At 41.0% G+C, this 18,574-nt stretch overlaps 1 protein-coding gene across 8 annotated transcripts in view; it reads left to right on the top strand.

Annotated features, from left to right (window-relative positions):
• meis2a (Meis homeobox 2a) overlaps nt 1-18,574 on the top strand; it is a 109,544-nt gene that overhangs the window by 57,972 nt on the left and 32,998 nt on the right. The gene's annotated exons all lie outside the window — the stretch shown is intronic.

The following is an 18,574-nucleotide window of genomic DNA, read 5'->3' as shown; positions in this document are numbered from 1 at the left end:
CCAACCCAGAGCATCCTCCTCCTCCCCCCCCCCCCTCTACCCGCCTTTCCTTCGCCTTTTCCAAGAGAGATGCGGAAAATTAAAATGCGTAATTAGCGCCACATCTCCAAATGGATCCCCCCCATTATGTTCATTACTGAAACCAGGGGGCAATTACAAGTTCAAAGGCGGGTTTTAAGGGCACCCGCAAGCCAATGAACGAAGCGCCGTTCATTTGTCACAGCGCCGCCAACGCTGTCACTGTTGAGTCATCGGCCTTAAATGTGAGCCACCCCACGGCGTCTGGTTATCGGGCCTCAATCCTCTTATGCACTCATATGCTTTGTTTTCATCCGACAACAACAAACCACCGCTGACATCTTCACTGTACTCATCCTCTTATTGATGTCCTGTTTGCACTCAAAATCCGCCCCCCCTCGCTGTCTGTCCCCGCAACACGTGACAGTTTGCGTTTCACGTCTGTCCCCCCGGCGTCGCGTCTCGGTTACCTCTCGGGCCGGGTCACGGCGGGCTAATCTGGTCTTCAGGTGGCTGTTTAGCACAGTGGGAGAAAAGCTAACAGGGGGGCCGGCAGGCGAGATCCCGTTACAGGACTCGGCCGAGCAAAAAAGGGGGGTCACCTCGACCTGGAATCAGCACGCATGTCCGAGCTCACGCATACATGCACATGCGTGGACACACGACACATTAGCGGGGCTTTGCTTATCTGTGCCCAGCTGCCTCGGGTTTCATCTCCTTCGCTATCTTCGGACTGTACGGCAACTCTTTTAGGCTGCCTCCGTCTCTGTAGGACGCACTGATATGATCGCCGTGGCGAGCCGCTCCGCCGGCCATGCGTTGCGCCCTCATTGTAAATCCTACAAGGCGAACACAGCTGCTGAACTTGAGGGGGTGCCCAGGCCAGAATCGGAATGCCGGGCGTATAGTACGTATTATTGTTACTACTGCTGACCATTTTAAAGCGACACATCCAATTACGACGGGCTCATAAGTTTGACTTTTACAACTTTATAAAACGCCTTTTGTCCTTTAAATGCCGCTGTGCACGGGGGTGGGGGGGGGGGGGGTGGGGGGGCCGAAGGGGCTGAGCTAATATTCCGTAGCAAACTAGTATGCACTTTTGACAGACACATTTTAAATTAGATAAACTGATTCACATGTTTTAAACCTTTAGTACATTCGTGTGGAAACAAAAACATTCAAAAATGTTTTATATTTAATAAAAAATAATGTACTCTAAAAAAAATTGGGTCAAAACTAACTCAAATTGGGCCAAAAAAGGACCGACTTTTTAGATAATTCAATTTACCATTGGGCTACTTTGTGGGTTTATCATTTAATTTGGCCCAACTTTTTGGATTAAATAACTCAAAAAGTTGAGTCATTTTTCACCCAGTTCAATCGATCTATTCAAATAACCTGAAAATTGGGTCAATTGAATACGATACAAAACAACCCCAAGTGTTGGGCTGCTTTGTGGGTTAATTTAATTTGACCCAACTTTTTAAGTAACAATTAATAATCATCATATTTACAAATATTGAGTACATTTACTTTAAAGTCATGTCATATTGCTGTGCAAAAATCTTAATTTTTAATTTGTACTTAATAATAATAATACTTCCTATTCACATCATTAATAAAAAATAATAATAATAATGTGAATGTAATGGGCGATAATGTAAATTTTGGCCAATTATGCTCCATTACCACCATTACACGGGTAAACATTTGCTGACATTTCATATATGTTGTTGCTAAAAAACAACAACATATAAGTAGGTGTTTTTTTATTATATCAGTATGGCTCGTAGTTGGGGACCACTGCATTATACACTCAACTTCCCTGTTATACAGATATTAAATAGTTTTGCAGTCAAAAGTCAACATAATTAGACGACAGTGTTGTTGAAAATAATAATAAAATGCATTACTCTTGCTTGAGCAGCCCTAAAATGGGTCTAAATCGTCGGCGGTGAGATGGACTGGAGCCCTATCATGTGTAACTGACTGTGAGAAGTCATTTTTCACCAGTGGGACGCCATCCATCACCGTGGCCAAGCGCTGGCCGTTTCATTAAGTAGCCCATCCAGGCAGACAGATGTGTTCGGCAGACAGTCGTGTTTGCCTATGCAAGAACGCGTATTAACCCGCAATCCTTTGGGGGAGATTAATAGGCTGCGAGCCTCTTCCCATTGATTATCTTCATGCTATCCCCCCCCCCCCCGCCCCCCCGGCCCCCCCGCCCCCACTTCCTCGTGCCAGATATTAAAAACTAATGAAGCCTATTGAAAGCGGGGTGGGGAAAAGCGAGCCCCTTCACGGATCATTTTGGGTTGATTCGGACTCAAACGCAGAGGGGATCTCTTCAAGGCGCAGTTTGAGTGGATTTAAGAAAACAAAATGTGGGCGGCGGAAGAGACAGTGGGAGTGTATAAAACTGTCAGCGCTCTTGAGAAAAGACAACGGGGCGCATGGGGAGAAGCGACGAGAGACGAGGCAGATGTTAGCAATTGGCGCAAGCGCAGCAAAAGCATTCCTAGTGTTTAGAACCTCCTAATTGCTATAATGGAGGTGGTAAAGCTGTTGACAGTAATGGAGTCGTGGGGATCCATCCCGGCAACCCTGAATTAGGGGCCACAAGCGAGATGCACTTTGGGATGGGCTTTGTTATTTTTTTTCTTCTGTCGCCCAATCTGAAAGTAGGACGCTAGAGTGCGCTGACTAACGGCGATGGTTTTTTTTTTTTTGGAGGTTCCCGAGATAGCCGGGTCCGAAAAGTCTCAGGGAGGCCCCCGGCCGGCAAAGAGTTAAAAGGATCCATGTGATGGCCTCACCTCTGCAGCGGGCCTTGGTGAAAGGCGGCAAGGGCGCTCTGTCGGGGGAAAATGACTTCCTGAGACATTACCATCAATCACCAGACAGGTCAGGCCCCCCGATCCTTCCATCAGGATGGAAAGTAAAGGGGGGGACCGGGTGGGGGTGGATTAGACTTGAGGGGAAGACTGGGTTGAGGCTTGTCGAGGGGAAACGGCTATCAACAGTCTCTTTCTTTCGCCGTCTTGACTGTTTTATGTCCTTCTCTTTCCCTTGCATCTTTTTCCGATTTTTCCGGGACATTCCGGAATGGTTACGAGAACCCCCCCCCCCATTCGATTGCATCATTAATTATTGCGCAGGCAACGGGCCCAGAAGCAAATCTTAAAGCGAGGGAAGGAAATAGAGAGGGTTAAAAAAAATAAAAAAAAAGGGAGATGTGCGACAGCTGTCCGACACTCACAGATGTTCTTCCTCCGACCATGTTTTTCTGTCAGTCTTAGCTTTTTTCTTTTTTCTTCTTCTGTAAATGAAGGATGGGATGAGAGGGAGGTGCTTGGGTTACCTCAGCGAGCGGTGTTGTGTTTACATTCCAGAGAAGGGAAGGGGTAGATGGCGTGGGGGGGGGGGGGGGGGGGGGGGCGGAGGGGGGTGTTGCTCAACGAGTTGTTGGTGAAAAGAACACAGACGCTTGTCAACAGCCCCCCCGAGCCGGGAAGCCATCATGCTATCGCTTCAGGCCCAGAGGTCAATGACCCCCTTGTTGCGCCCGGATAGAGAGAATGAGGAAAATTCATATTTTTGTTTTGGTTTGTTTGTTAAAGACGCAGAATGGAAGTTTCCATAACACACTCTTGACTCATGGACCAACACATTTTCAATTTTCTTTTTGCACAATGCTAACTGTGTCATTATTTATCATCTTTATTGGCCAAGTATTTATAAAACACGCAGGAAATGTGTCTCTGGTATGAGCTATCCAAGTATTTGGTTGGGTTTATTTGACCTCTTAGGAACTTGTTTTTGTTTTTGTGGGGGGCGGGGGGGGGGGGGGGGGGGGGGGTGCGCTGTACAGGGAGTCCTCAAGTTATGGCGGAGTTCCATTCCTACCCTTGCGATGTCACTTTTAAAGTCAGAATTCTGAGAATAAAATCTACTAGGAATTATGAACTTGGCCTTGGGGTGTGTTTGTCCACGAAATATGCTTTACTTTCTCCCCACGGCCAACATGGAGTCGAAGACGAGCGGGGGAAGCGGGCAGGCTTGGCGAACCCCTCGGCAAAATGGCCCATTACATTCGAGCAGTGAAAGTTCATCAGCTTTATTAACGCCAAGGTGTATAAACGAAGTCTGAATTACCTGACTTTTATGGAGTGGAGTCATCTTATGATCTAATGTTTTAGTGAGCTGCCGTGAGCCCGGGGGGCTGGGATGGGGAGGGGGTCGGGGGGTGCCGCTGAGGGGTCCTCTGAGTCCATCCAGCGTGGCTGGACGTTTGCCCTGATTGTCGCTAACACGCATAGCTGATCGGGTTAGCTCCTAGCGCGTGGGGACATTTGTCGCTTGCAGCCATGGTAGTAAAAAAATAGCCGGCTTGAGAAGAAGGTCGGCCTCATTGCTCACCGCCGCACAACATTTACGCATTGAAGGACACACGCACACACACACATGCATGCGTGCGTCCCGCCATCCTGTAATAAGCGGTAAGCTGAGCTAGCTGATGGTCATCCTCCCATGGGGCTGCTGGTTGGCTGCCAACTTCCTGCCTTGCTTTGTCAGTGGATAAAGCCCCTAACAAACGACGGGGCTGTAGCGAGGCAGGCGGGCCGGCCGGGTCAAAGGTGGCCCTTGGCCCCCCCGGGCAGGATTGAGCCTAAAACCGAGGTTGAGAAGAAGGACGGAGGAACGCTGCTCCGCCATTTAGCAACGTTGTTAGCTTTTCTTCTTTTTGGGTCGCACGTCGTCTGGCTAAAAAGCGAAAGCTCCTCGGAGGCATTTGTTAGGCCGCCCTCGGCTGTGTTGCGCAACGACAGGAGATGGCGTCTTGACGAGATGAAAGGAGGACTGGGAAGACGTTTGAGAGGGCCCCAACAAATGTGCAGCCGCAGCAGGTTGGGGCAGGGTGGTGCTTATTAAAGGCTTGGCCGGCTTTGTTTTCCTGCATGTTACTTGGAATCTCGCATGAATGCATTTTTGCTCACCGTCAACTCAATCAGTCGTGCTGCAGCTGGAGCACAAGTTGTTCCAGTTTTTAAGAACATCCACTTTGATTTCAATTTGAAAACTGTTTTCAGACTACAGTATAAATAGAACTAGGGATGCAACTAACGGGTATTTTAATAATTGATTGATTTGTGGATTTTTTTGTTGATTAATCAATGAATTCGTTTTTAAAAGCGGGATTTAATTTTCATCTATTTATTCAAAAACAGCATTTTTTTGTGTGCAAATTAACAGTGCACTAACAATTTTTTTCAGAAAAAATGCAAAGATGTTGATCATTGGTTTCTTAAAAAAAAGTCTTGTTTTGACATTTTTAATATTTGGACAATTTTAGGTCTCTAAACTATTAATCAAGAATGAAAAATAATTATCAATTAATTTGATAATCGATTACTTGTTGATTCATCATTGTACCTCTAAATAGAACATGTCTTTAAAATACACATTACACAATACGCAATACACAGAGATCGACAAAATGTACTGCGCTAAAGGCTTAAAGTGATACTTGACTCATTGAGACATTTTTAGCAGTAAAAAGTTAATATTATGTATGTAGTAACTTTATTTAAAAAAAAATTTGCATGAACAATTTATAGCTTTAAAAACTATTTTCCCACTTGCTGTCGACTGATGATGACATCACCTGTGCTGAGGAAGTAGGTAACGACCAATCATGGCTCAGTTTGGTGACCAAACCCAGAAAACAGGTGAGCCCTGATTGGTCGTTATCTACTTCCTCAGCACAGGTGATGTCATCATCAGTCGACAGCAAGTGGGGGAAAAAATGTGTTTTTAAAGGTATTAATTGTACAAGCAAAATAATGAAGTTATCAAATTCATTCTGGACAAAATATTAACTTTTTACTGCTGATAATGACTCAATGAATCAAGTATACTTTTAATGACAATGTTTTTTTGTTAATATTTATATAACGTAACGTCCATAATAATTTGAAATGTTTGTAATAAATAATAGATCAAAACACAATTCAAAAATACACTCAGACTCTTAAATGTAATTTTCAACAATTTTAAGCAATGGTAAAACAAAAACATTTGATTCATTTGATAAAATACACAAAATGTACTGTTCTTTGTATGTTTTATAATAATCTAAAGACAATATATCAAAACGTTTTTATAATCTACTGTGCAGAAGTCATTATTTAGGTTATTTTATAACAATAGGACTGTTAAAAACAAAATAATTTTATTTTCCTTTTTAATTTAAAAATGCATGTAATTTAGTGGGTTGATGACTTCCCCATCAGCAAAAAATAAATTAAAAAGTGTCATATTAGTTTCATATCTGTCTACATGTGCTTTCTCACCAAAATTGAAATCGCATATGTCAAAAAGCCTTGCTCTCTGTAATATTACAATTTTCATGGTTGTTGGTTCAACAAACATGCATTCTTTTTTTTTTGTCTCCTGAAAAGTGAGCATTTTGGAGGTACTGTACAAAAAGTAGCATAATCCTGCTAACATCCTGCTATTTACTTTGTTACTGTCTATATGTCTACCAAGCTAGTGGTGGCCTCAAACTTTTGCACAACGTGACACATGCAATCCAATTATTAGCTGCCCCCCCCCCCCCCCCCCATTCCCCACGTTAACACACTGACCGACACAGACAAGCCAGTGGAGGAGAGGAAGGCAAATCTTTCTTTTCCAGCTCGCTCGGTCGTGAGCGAGGGAAAATTTGACACGGCTGACTTGAGCGCATTTAGCATCATTAGCAAACAGGAAGTTCCCCCCGCAGCTGTTTGCGGCACGGAGGGGGGGGAGCAGATGGGAGGGGCTGCGGCGGAGGGGGAGTAATGGACAAATGTTACCCACCACCACCACCACCACCTTTTGATTTTTTTTTTTGGTGTGTGTGTGTGTGTGTGTGTGTGTGACCTGAACACAAAAAAAAATGACATTTCAAATGTCTTATGATATCTTTGAAATTGGCGTGACATTCCACAGTTGACCCCCGGGGGTGTACGTGTATGCGGGGGTTCTTGTTTGTCGTCGGTAAGTGCTTGCGCTCTTGTCGTGTCCGGAGGCTCGCCGTTCGAGCGCCGCGGCCTTTCATTGGAGAATGTGAACTCTTAGAAGCAGAAGAGGCAGAGAGCAGAGAAGCCTCGGCTTGTGTATCCCAATACTTATGCTCATTAAGTTAATGCACAATGAAAGGGAGAGCCGTCAAGTGGAAACTCTCAGAAGCTTCTATTTGAGCAGCGCCCCCCACTCGGCTTCGCTCCCCTCCTCATCCTCTTTTCTTCTTCTTACCCTCACAAATGAATCTGTTTCAATTTCAACTGAAGATCAACCCCACTTTACTCGCAATTGGCAAGTCAAACAAGGCGGCACAATAGGGATTGGCCTTAAAAGGAGATTCGGTGTGTGTTAATATGAAGTCCCAACAAGATTGTCTCCTTACAATAGATGAGCTTTAATGTAACGTGATGCCAGGTGATTCATTGTGTTCCCTTCAGAGCTGTTGAGAAAATCACCTCAGTTTCCTTTCTTTTACAATGTGTGCGTACGTCATTAAATGGCGGCGCTGTTTATTCAGAAGCTTAGTTAGCTCGGCGTCGCTGCCGATGACTTTATGGCTGCTAACGGTGGCAAGTGCTTTGCGTGGCAGGCTGACGCCGGTTTGGTTGCACGAGCAGGTGTTGGGAAAACAGAAACGTCAGCTTAATTGACATGAACTGCTTCAATCTGCTTTTTAGTGGTCTTCAAAAATACCTTGTTCCCTTTTGCTACTTGCGCTACTGCCAAAATCTGTGAAACAATTTGTGAACTTTTGCCATAAATTATCAAATGTATTCTTTTGCTCTTAAAATATAACATTTGCGTTTGAGTAATAGTAACCACAATCCGTTCTGTCTAGCACAAGAAGCTAAGATAGCAAATTCACCCATTCAAATCTTCCGTTCTCCAAAAATTGATTGATACTGACTGAGAGGCTTATCAAGCCAGCATGAATTGGAACAAAAACAGGAAGTAGATACCAATTTTAAAACGAAAAGGCTAAAAAAAGCTCCAAAAGGCGCTAGCTTGATGCTAGCTAGCTACTAGTGTAATAAGCGAAAAGTGAAAATTACCTGTTGTGGAAGCTCCAAATAAGTCATTTGCTCATAAAAAAAAGGCGGTCTGTAATGAAAATTGAAACAAAGCAGTAAAAAAGAAAAAAGAAAAAAAGTGTTATCTTGACGCAAGTTAGCTACTAGCTAGTGTGATAAGCTAACAGTGCAAGTGCCCGTTACCTGTTGTAGAAGCACCAAATCCAAGTCATTTGTTCATAAAAAGGCGGTCTGTACTGCAAATTGAAACAAAGTAGTAAAAAAAAAAACAAAGTGTTGTCTTGACACGTGCTAGCTTCTGGCTAGTGTGATAAGCTAACAGTTCAAGTTAACTGTTGTAGAAGCTCCAAATCCAAGTCATTTGTTCATAAAAGGTGGTCTATACTGCAGATAAGAACTGAAACAGAAATAGATAACCAATTTAGAAATGGAAAAACAAAAAATAAAACAAAAAACAAGCTACAAAAAGCATTTGCTTGACACAAGCTAGCTTCTGGCTAATGCAATAAGCTAACAGTGCAACTTAACTGTTTGTCTGTCATGCAAATTGGGGGGAAGCAGTTAAAAAAAAAAGTTTAGGTTGACGCTAGTTAACGCTAGTTAGTGTGATAAACTAACAGTGCAAGTGCCCATTACCTGTTGTAGAAACTCTAAACCTAAGTTATTTGTTCATAAATAGTTGGTCTGCGCCGCAAATTGGAACTAAAACGGGAAAAAAGGAGAACATTCGCAAGGCAGACACCGAAATACATTCACACACGATCGACTCCAGCTCCTGATGTCACTCACCAGGCAAAGCCCATTATTTCTTAACACTCTCTTTTATTATGTTTTTATTCAATACAGTACTGCTTTTCTCTATTAAAAACAACAAAATGGTTGTCGTTTTTCATTTTCATGTTCCTGCTGCACTTATTTTTTTCGAGAATAACCCTTTGGCTTAGTCATCGCAGCCAAACGTCTTTAACACACACACACACACAAAAAAAAAAAAAAAAAAAACTCTTGTAGTTTGCTGACATGAGGTGAGGCATAAAGTCAGTAGAGCGCCGGGTGCCCCTGAGCGGGCAGTTATCACAACAAAGCCGAGCAGGGGCCGGTCTGCAAAAAAGCGGGCCAAATTCCTGCCCTGTAGGACCTGGCTTACAGCTCTAGCGGAAGCTTTGAACGACGGTCGGGAGGGTGGAGCCATGAGACGAGGCCAGGCGGGTTAGCAAGAAAGCGATAGCTGCTGGGGCCTGGAGAAGACGAAGCAGCGCAAGAAGAACTCAGAAGCACCCCCCCCCCCCCCGACGGTGGGGATGGGGGGGGCGTATTGCTCCGCCGTCATTAAAATAGGCTCGTCTCTGCAGCTGCCGGCTAAAAATGAGATCAAAACGCAACTATTGGCAAACTTTGATAGATTACTGGTCATACATTTAGGTACACCTGCTCTAATCTAATGAGCTTTAAACATACATGATCTAACAGTATGAGAGGTGCAACGATTAATCGATAACTAATTGATTAGCAAATCAATTGCTAATTATTTCTGATAATTGATGAATTGTTTAGATATGTTTTTTTTATTTATGACTTTCCAAAAGCTAGGAATTTCAGATTCTCAATAGTAAATATCTGATTTCTGTCGTCCTCCCTGAAAGTGGACTGATTATCTTTGTGCTGAGACAAAAAAAAAAAACACAATAACTTTTGCTTTTTGCCAATTTCGTAATTTCATAATAATAATAATCATAATTTCATAATGTATTTGAAATAATTAGCGATTACTGTAATGGGGGTATGTTATTTGCTGCTGTTTTGGTTAGCAACGGAATTCAAATGGCCTCCCCGGTTAGCTTTATTTATTTATTTATTCATTTAGGCATTTATTTTTTTTCTAAGTGGTGGTGGCAAATGAATCCTGCGACTAAATGGAATATTTGAGGAAATATGGTGTTGTAAAAATAAATAACACTCCGACAGTGTCAGTTATTATCCTTCTGTTTTTGTGCTGCTGTTTTGGTGAGCAACAGAACTCAACTGGGCTCCGCATACTTCCCTTTGCAAGCCTTTTTCAGTGATTAATTAGGCTACGGTATTTATAAAAGGGACAACTGCTATATAAGAAAATAAGGGAGCAAACAAAAGTTATTTTATTCATTCTATAATTTTTCGATTAATTTGCCGATTAATCTGTTATGTGGATTTTTATTCTGCCAAATATCGTAATCAGTATTAGCCTAAAAAAATTCATTGGGGTCGGGCCCGAATAAATACCTCTCTGACATGCTTATTTGTATTCTGTTTCGGTGTTAGTGCTGCTGTTTTGATTAGCAATAGAGTTGAAATAAGCTCAGACTGCAAAGAATGAAGAATGGCCTCCATGAATGGAACCATAAAAGGGTCATAGGAGGGAAGTGTTTATTTTTCTTCGATGGATGACACACCTGATGACTATTTGAAGAAATGTTTGTGTTCTATGAATACCTCCGTGATTCGCCGCTGCACCGGCGAAAGCCCACCCGTCTTCTTCATGTGTTTATATGAAGCCGACGTGTAAACAAGCGCTTGTTTCTCTCTAAGTCTGGAGGTGCGCTGGGATTGCGTGGGAGTGATTGCTATTTAGCCTCGCCGAGCTCGCAACAATCACGGGGGCTCCTTTAGTCCTCTAAGCCCCTCCCCCCGTCCCCCCGTCCCCTCCTCACCCGTTCCACTGTCGGTTTACAGCTCGGCGCCAACTCCGAATGAACGGTGCAGGGCAAACAGGCGTCCTGGCGCCGGTCCAACGGCGTCGGTGTAGTGGCGATGCACTGCCGAGCTAGCAGGCAGATAGTCAGACACGCAAGCCTTCTCCTTCTTTCGCCTCGGGCCTCACCAGTCGACCTTGTGTTTGCAATCATCACCATTTTTTTACTGTCAAAAGGGCAGTCCACTGCCGGCCCCCCTCGCACGGGAGGTGGTATGTTATGAATGTGCATGGTGGAGGGACGAGGGCGGGGCGTAGATATGAGTGCACTTTCTTTGGTTGTTATCAGCGGTTGGCATGTAGTGGTTGCGGTTTGGAGGCTGGCATCGGGTGAGCTCTTTTTATAAGCGTGGGCGGTTGTTGAGGTGGTAATAAGCCACAGAGTCATGTGACGTTCTCATGAGGATTTAGTCGGAAAAGGCCATTCATGTTGTATGTTCAGACTGGGCTATTTTCCAGCTAGAGTGTCACACAGCCTTTAGCCTTGCACCCCAAGAACATTTTTTAAAGTTTTTTTTTTTTTTAATAAAACTAAAAAAAAATCATGTTCATGGTCAAAATATGTCAGTATATTATTTTCATAATTAGATCTCATTATTTCTAATACAATTCTTATTGAGCTCCAACATTCATGTTTTCGGCCTGCATTGCAAAGTGTAATGAAAATCAATTCTCATAAGAGTCGCGATTCTCATTTAGTGAGAATCAGAATCGATTATAAATGTCCCAAAATCGATTTGATTTGAAAAGTCTTCCTTTTGTTTGTGTGTGCCTTTATTTGAAGCGCTGTTCATGTTGTACCCAGTTTGGCCGGGAAAAATGTAATCAACTCAAAGTTGAAAAGCATTGTATTCTATTTTAATTCAAAAATAATTCCTCGCAGGTTGGTTCGTTTGAACAGTAATATTCTCATTTTTCTAGTTTTCTCAAATTTATGACCAGGAAATCTGTCAAAAAAGAGGCTCGTAAACAAACATGATTGATTCAGAAAAACATTATTTGTCATATCTTTTTGATCCGCGAGTGACGCTGATATGCATTCGCCGTCTTTGTCATTTGTCACCGCCGCCAATTGAAACGTTAATAACGGGGAGTCGATATTTAAAATGTGCCAATCTTCCTCCCCCCCCCCACCTGGATGCCGCATGCAGATTTCATATTAAAATGTCATTCTTTATATTTGATTGCATTCATTTTCTGACAGCGAATAATACCATCAACCCGCCGTCACTTTGATTAAAAACAAATACGATTCCAATCAGCGCCGGGGATATTGCTGTTAAACGACACCCAAAACTCACAACAAAAGCCATCAAACGCTGCCGTTATTTGAATATTAAAATAAGCGCTTTAAAGGAATAAATACATAGATTAAGGGGTTGATTCTAGAATTCTAACGGAAGAAGAATTTGTGTTGAACAAATCCTTCAAATCCAATATCCACACCACAAATGCACCAAAATGTCCGAACAAACACATGACAACACAACGTCCTCGTCCCGAGGTCATAAAACTCCACCTATATTTCACGGCGGTCATTAGTGGCCAATCCTTTCCGTGTCGTTGTGGCGACGGGGTAAACAGCCAATACCCGGTTCTATTTCCTGGGAGTCATTAGCGTGGAATAGGTTTTCGCAAAGCCATACCGCAACCTTGTGACCGCCGTCTATAACTCATGTCACACGCTGATGATGTCATTCATCAATCGGAGGGGTCCGCTGTGGCCGGAGGGGAGTGGGGGGGGGTTGACATCATCAAGCAGGGCCGAATGAAATGCGGGATAATGATCCGACTGAGGACGTTTGTGGCGAATAGGTTGGGGACTGTGGATGGAGCTAAACAATTAATCGGATTCAAATCGATGTCGCAATGTTGTAGGAGACAATTTCGGTTGCTCTGTAGTTTTTATTTAATATACATGTTTGTTTTATTTTTACACAAATCCTAATTTCTGTATTTATGCATGGTAAATAGACTACATAGATCTGATCGGCTGGATCGTATTGGCAGATCGGTAATCGCTTGTAATGTCATAATTTGCCGATTGATCAACGTCCTTGATCGGAGCCGCAAAATAAGACTTTACAGCAAACACAATCGGGTTTGGGTGTTCGGGTTATATTGCCCCATTTTTCCTTATATTGAGTGTTTATTAGCATTTTAAAAAAAAAAGTATATTTGCGTCATTTATGCACAAATTTTGGCTTTTTGTGGAAAATTGAAATTAACAAGTTGTTTAAATAAATTCTCATCATTTTTTTAAATCCACTGATCGGTGATCGGCACCAAAATCCTGATCCTGTAAAGCCTAATAATAAATGTGATATTACAAACAAAACAATAATCGCATATTAAATCGCAATCGGTATATTGAGGGGAAAAAATTGCAATTACATAATTTTTCAAAATTGTTCAATGCTAGTGGGCGTGTCCCAAAAATTGCATTGAAGCACATGAACACATCACACGCTGTAAACGGGCCTCAATCACACACACTTGCGCAACGTTATCCACCCGCGTGTGCGCGTTAATGCGTTTGTGTTCATGTTTTGCGATGATAGACAAGACGCTCGCGTCAGCATGGCGACCTTAACTTAATTAACGAAACGTTTTCGATCCGAGCTGACAAATTGAAGCTTCTTGTCTCGGCCGCTAATTATTTATTAGACTGCGGTCAGGCCGCTTTTAAGGCTATTGGTCAAAGCTAGCTGCTGGGCGGAAAAGGGAGGGGGAGGGGAAGCGGGGGAGAAGCGGGGGGGGGTGCTATCAATAGTGTCTTCTTGTGTGTTTGTGTTCCATCCATTAAATAATCATGTCCTAAAGTCTCGGGAGGATACAGCGAGACACGCTCAGGATTTCGGCTGCAACGCGTTTAATACAATTCATTATTGGCCTTCTCGTGTCATTTGATGTTTGTGTTCACAGGCTGATTACATGCGCGTGTATTAGGAGGGCTGCAAATGTCACATTGTATCGTCTCGTTTCCTCTTACGGTTTACTGGCGCTACCGTAAATGTGTCCAATAACCTTCGTTTGTGTTTTGTTTGCCTCAAAGTACGAGTTGAAAATATCGTTAACATGTGGAAAAAGGCCGTAAAAAAAAATGCATTGAAAATATTAAGTATAAACAAATGTTGTGTTTTTTAATAAGCCCAATAAAAAAAATAAAACAACACAAGTTTATCAGCTTGACTTGTAATTAAAAAAATATTTTAAAAAATTATGGTTTGGTGATCCTTTTTTTTATTTATTTTTATCCACAATGTATCCGATAAATAAACAAATAATATTTCTGGGACAATTTGTGAATGTATTGATCTTATTTAGAATTTATTTGAACCAGGATTCCCTCCTACTTTTTATTATTATTATTATTGTTATTATTATTATTTATTAATGGGATACTTATTTTGATGAAGATGTGGACTTAACATTAATTAATATGTTTTCATTTTCTATGTACACTATAGTATACATACATTATATTGAGAAAGTGGGAAAAAAAATATCCCGGTGATGTGATTTTTTTTTTTATATATATATAAATACATACTGTATATTTAGAAAGTGAGAAACTACCCTGAATGTTTATCTTCCTCCAAATCAGTGCCCCCCTCCCCCCACCAAAAAACAAAAAAAACACTCTCAATAAATGAATATTTAAATTTAAATAAATAAATAGATGAAACAAATATGCAAATGTACTTTTTACATATTATTTATTCAATGGATTAATTTTTTTCTTAAATTAACTTAATAAATTAAAAAAAATGCTGACTCCACAACTTACAATTTACCCTCCGAATATTTCTTTCAAAGTCCCTTAAAAATGGATCAGCTTCATATTTAAATGTGTTTCACTTTCATATTCAGTTGCATCGATTTCATGGTCCATCCTCGATGTTTTCTTCCAATACAACAAGAACGACGCAGCCGTCCTATTGTTTGTCGTCGTTTGCGATATTCCGTATCTGCCATTCCCACCGCAATTAACGTGACGAGGTTGCTCGGAGGTCGCAACAGTCGTTCTCCCATTTCGCGGCTGCCGCCGCCCCGTAACCGGCGGGCCCACCACGGCGGCCGGCTTCTCAAGTCCATCTGTTTGTGTGCGATTGTGCGTCAGTGTGTGCGCTCGCTTGTGTGTTTGGAGCTGACATGCATGAAGGAAAGCTGCCACAACATAAAGCGTGGGTGGCCTGCAGTCGTAAAAAAAAAAGGCACGTGTTGGAGGTTTTGGGGGTTTTGGGGGGTTACGTAGAGGAGGTGGTAAGAAAGCAATCGGGGTGATATGGGCGAACCAAATACAGTGGAACCAGGAAAGGACCCGCCCGATTTGGAGTCAAAATACACACACTGGGTTGGTTCCGAACTTGATCAAAATGTTTGAAGCCGTGTTTGTTTTTTTGCAAATGAAATTAAAAGTTTTGAAATTGATGATAAAAAGAGACTCAAAGTTAGTTTGACCCTTCGACAAATTATTTCGCAACGTTGTCGTTCGTCCGCGGGTCGTTTTAGCAACTTCGCTCTCCTTGATGAGTGAGACGTCATTCCCGTTAGTTCTGACCGCTCGTTATTATCATTGGTGCGACTCTCTGCTGGTGCGTGTATTTATCAGCAGCCTTCATCCAATGTAAATGACCCACTCCCATTTCCAATCTTACGCCGCTCCTCCATGTCATCCTCGCTGTTTGTCGTGCGTGCGTGGAAAAGGAGGGCGTGAGTTTGACCGAGGTCAACGATAATGTGAAAACACAGAGAAGCACGTAAGAGGGAGGAGGGACTCCACTGACATTACATATTTCGGAAATTACTTTCAAGAGCGTATTTGTTTGCCTTAATGCATTTTATGGATATATTAGGGCCTTTTATATCGCAATCTAGGCTTCTCTGGCTAAATTTTGGCATAGCATGTCTGCCATCTTTATACTACATTTACAGTAGTTGCAATACAGGTTCACTTTATTTTGGAGGTGAAATGATGTAACATGGTGGATAAGGACCACGAATAGTGAAAATCCATGCCCAATAGAAAAAAAATGCTAAAAAAAATAAAAATAAAAATACAAATTAAAAAAATACAAATTAAAAAAATACAAATTAAAAAAATACAAATAAAAAAATATATATATATATTAGGGGTGTCAAAACTAGCGCATTAATTTTGAGTCAATTTAAAGTTCCTTTAACGCCACTTTTTTTTATTAAACACGCGATTAACTTTGACATCAAAAATTCAATATTAATACTATTTCTATTAGTTTCACATTTTTCTCTACTTTTTTTTAACAAGAGGATGAAGACCTAGAATTTTTTTTTATTGTACATTTCGAACAGATATATTTAATCGTCTGCCGACCCTATTTTTTTATAATCTTTTCTTTTTTTAATTAGGGGCATCAGGCGATCAAATTTTTTTATTGTAATTAATCGCATGACTTCAATAGTTAACTCACGATTAATCGCAAATTTTATATCTGTTCTAAATGTACAAAATATATTTTTTTCTAGGTTTTCATACTCTTGTTAACAAAAGTGGAAAAAATGTGAAACTAAGAAATAGTTCAAATGAATTTTTGACGCCTATAGCCGTCAATGGCAGTGAATGAGTTAATGACCGCCCCTTACTTGTAAAGCCTGTACTGGCGGAATTCCAGTCGCAACGCAGCAGACACGTCCAAGTCAAAATTTTGTAGAAATAAATCTAATAAAAATGCAAATATTTGTGGAGACTGGGGTCAAGATGTATTTTACAATTTTACAAATGTGCAGAATTTCACAAGTTATCTCATGTTAAATATTCAATAGCTCTTAATGGAAAAGAAAAATGCACTGAGCTGTCACCAACGTCTTAAGAATACAATTATGCCATCTAGTGGCAGAAAGATGACCTCAACACAAATCAATATCACACTACATATTTTTATATTTTTCATTTTAACTCAGTTTTATGAATTAATATGAAATTACTGTATCAATGACTAAAATATGCACCCGTATTTCTATTTCTATTATTTTTTCCACTCTATTAAGATTATGACAACTTAGAAAAAAATATGTCATTGTACATTTAGTAATTATAAAATTTGCGATTAATAGTGAGTTAACTATTGTGATTAATGCGGTTAATTACGTTGAAAATTTTTAATCACCTGACACCCCTGATCTATACATAATGTGCCACTAAATTTGAAATGGGTACATGTCAAACACAAACAACCACCCATTCAGAGGTGTTAAAGTGGCATATCTGTGTCATGCGTGTACTCATGCTTGCACACACGCACGCACGCACGCACGCACACATACACAAACACATGCAAGTAAGTCAATGAATTCGCTCTGTCCGCCAAGCCAACGATCTGCCAACACCTGGCAATCAAAAAGTGTATTTTGCATTACGATCATTTGACATATCAGCAAGCACGGCACATTAGATGAATCCCTGGGCACAGACAGGAGTCCAACCCGGGGAGGCTTGCCTGTTAATTGAGTGCATTCTTCAAAGCCGTTTTTTTTCATGTTTTAATTAAATATGAGTGTGTTTCAACAGGCAACACTAAGAAGAGCTTTGGTAGTTAACAGGGGTCAAGTCAAAATGGCAACATTTTCGATTTTTATTTTTTTGGGTTTCGATCCAACATAGTATTATTTATTTGATTACCTTCGCCTTGCATCTATTATCTTTAGTACAAAGAAAAATACAATTGACTTCATTTAGCAGGGGTCCCCGCGTGAATCTGCGTTTTGTATGGGCGTGCAAGGGAAAATAAGTTAGAGGGGAAAAAAAAAAGAAAAAAAGAGTAAGACATGTAGGTGTTTTTTTTTAAGGCGAAGAATGTTAATGGAGCTTGAAACCACCTGAAAATGGAGGAGGATTTAAGTGTCATCTTTTAAAAGGAATTCTTGCGCGCGCTGATTTGCAGGTGTCGACCCTATGAATATTTCTCTGTGCGCGCTTTGTTGGCGCGTACGCGCAGCAACACAGTGTCGCATTTGTTTCGTTTGCGTGCGCCCAGCTCCTAATCTGGCCCTTAAAGACATCTGTCAGTGGCAATCACTGTTGTTTTGTCATGCTTCATAGCCAAGCAGCCCAAGGCCCGCCATGCATACGTCAGCACACGTTGCCTCCATCGGAGCCGACACCGATGGCGTCATGGCGGCCTCAGGTGGAAACGTCTCGACTGCAATGTGTCGATGCAATGAAAGCATCCTCACAAGTCATAATATCAACATATTTGTTTAGTGGCATGTTAAGCTTTTTTGTTACCTAGCATGAAAAGATGAGCAAATTGCTTTTCTGTTACAGCAGCTTAATTGTCCGACATTTTCCATGGCAATAATTGTCATGATAGAAGAAATCACAATTGCGCTAGAATAGAAAAAATGTGCATTTAGTATTTTGGTTGATTTAAAAAAAAAAAAGTGTTTGCCACCATTTAATGCTTAGTAATGAACTGGAACATTACGGTATTTGTAGTGTAGCTGGAGACTGCTTTATATATATATATATATATATATATATATATATATATATATATATATATATATATATATATATAAATGAATGAATATATATATATTTTTTATGTATTCCAATCACTAAAATTTATGCTCAGATGATATTAATATATTCTACAATACAAATAGGTCTAATGACAAAAAGTGGATTGACATAAATAAATGATCTCTAAATTCAAACAAAACAAAATTAATGATGTTCTGAACT

This window comes from Leptonotus elevatus, chromosome 14, assembly GCF_054856555.1.
Source record: "Leptonotus elevatus isolate MCC_2025b chromosome 14, RoL_Lele_1.0, whole genome shotgun sequence".
NCBI classification, from domain to species: Eukaryota; Metazoa; Chordata; class Actinopteri; order Syngnathiformes; family Syngnathidae; genus Leptonotus; species Leptonotus elevatus.
The sequence above is the reverse complement of the archived record's forward strand: the minus strand, read 5'-3'. Positions and strand labels throughout refer to the sequence as shown.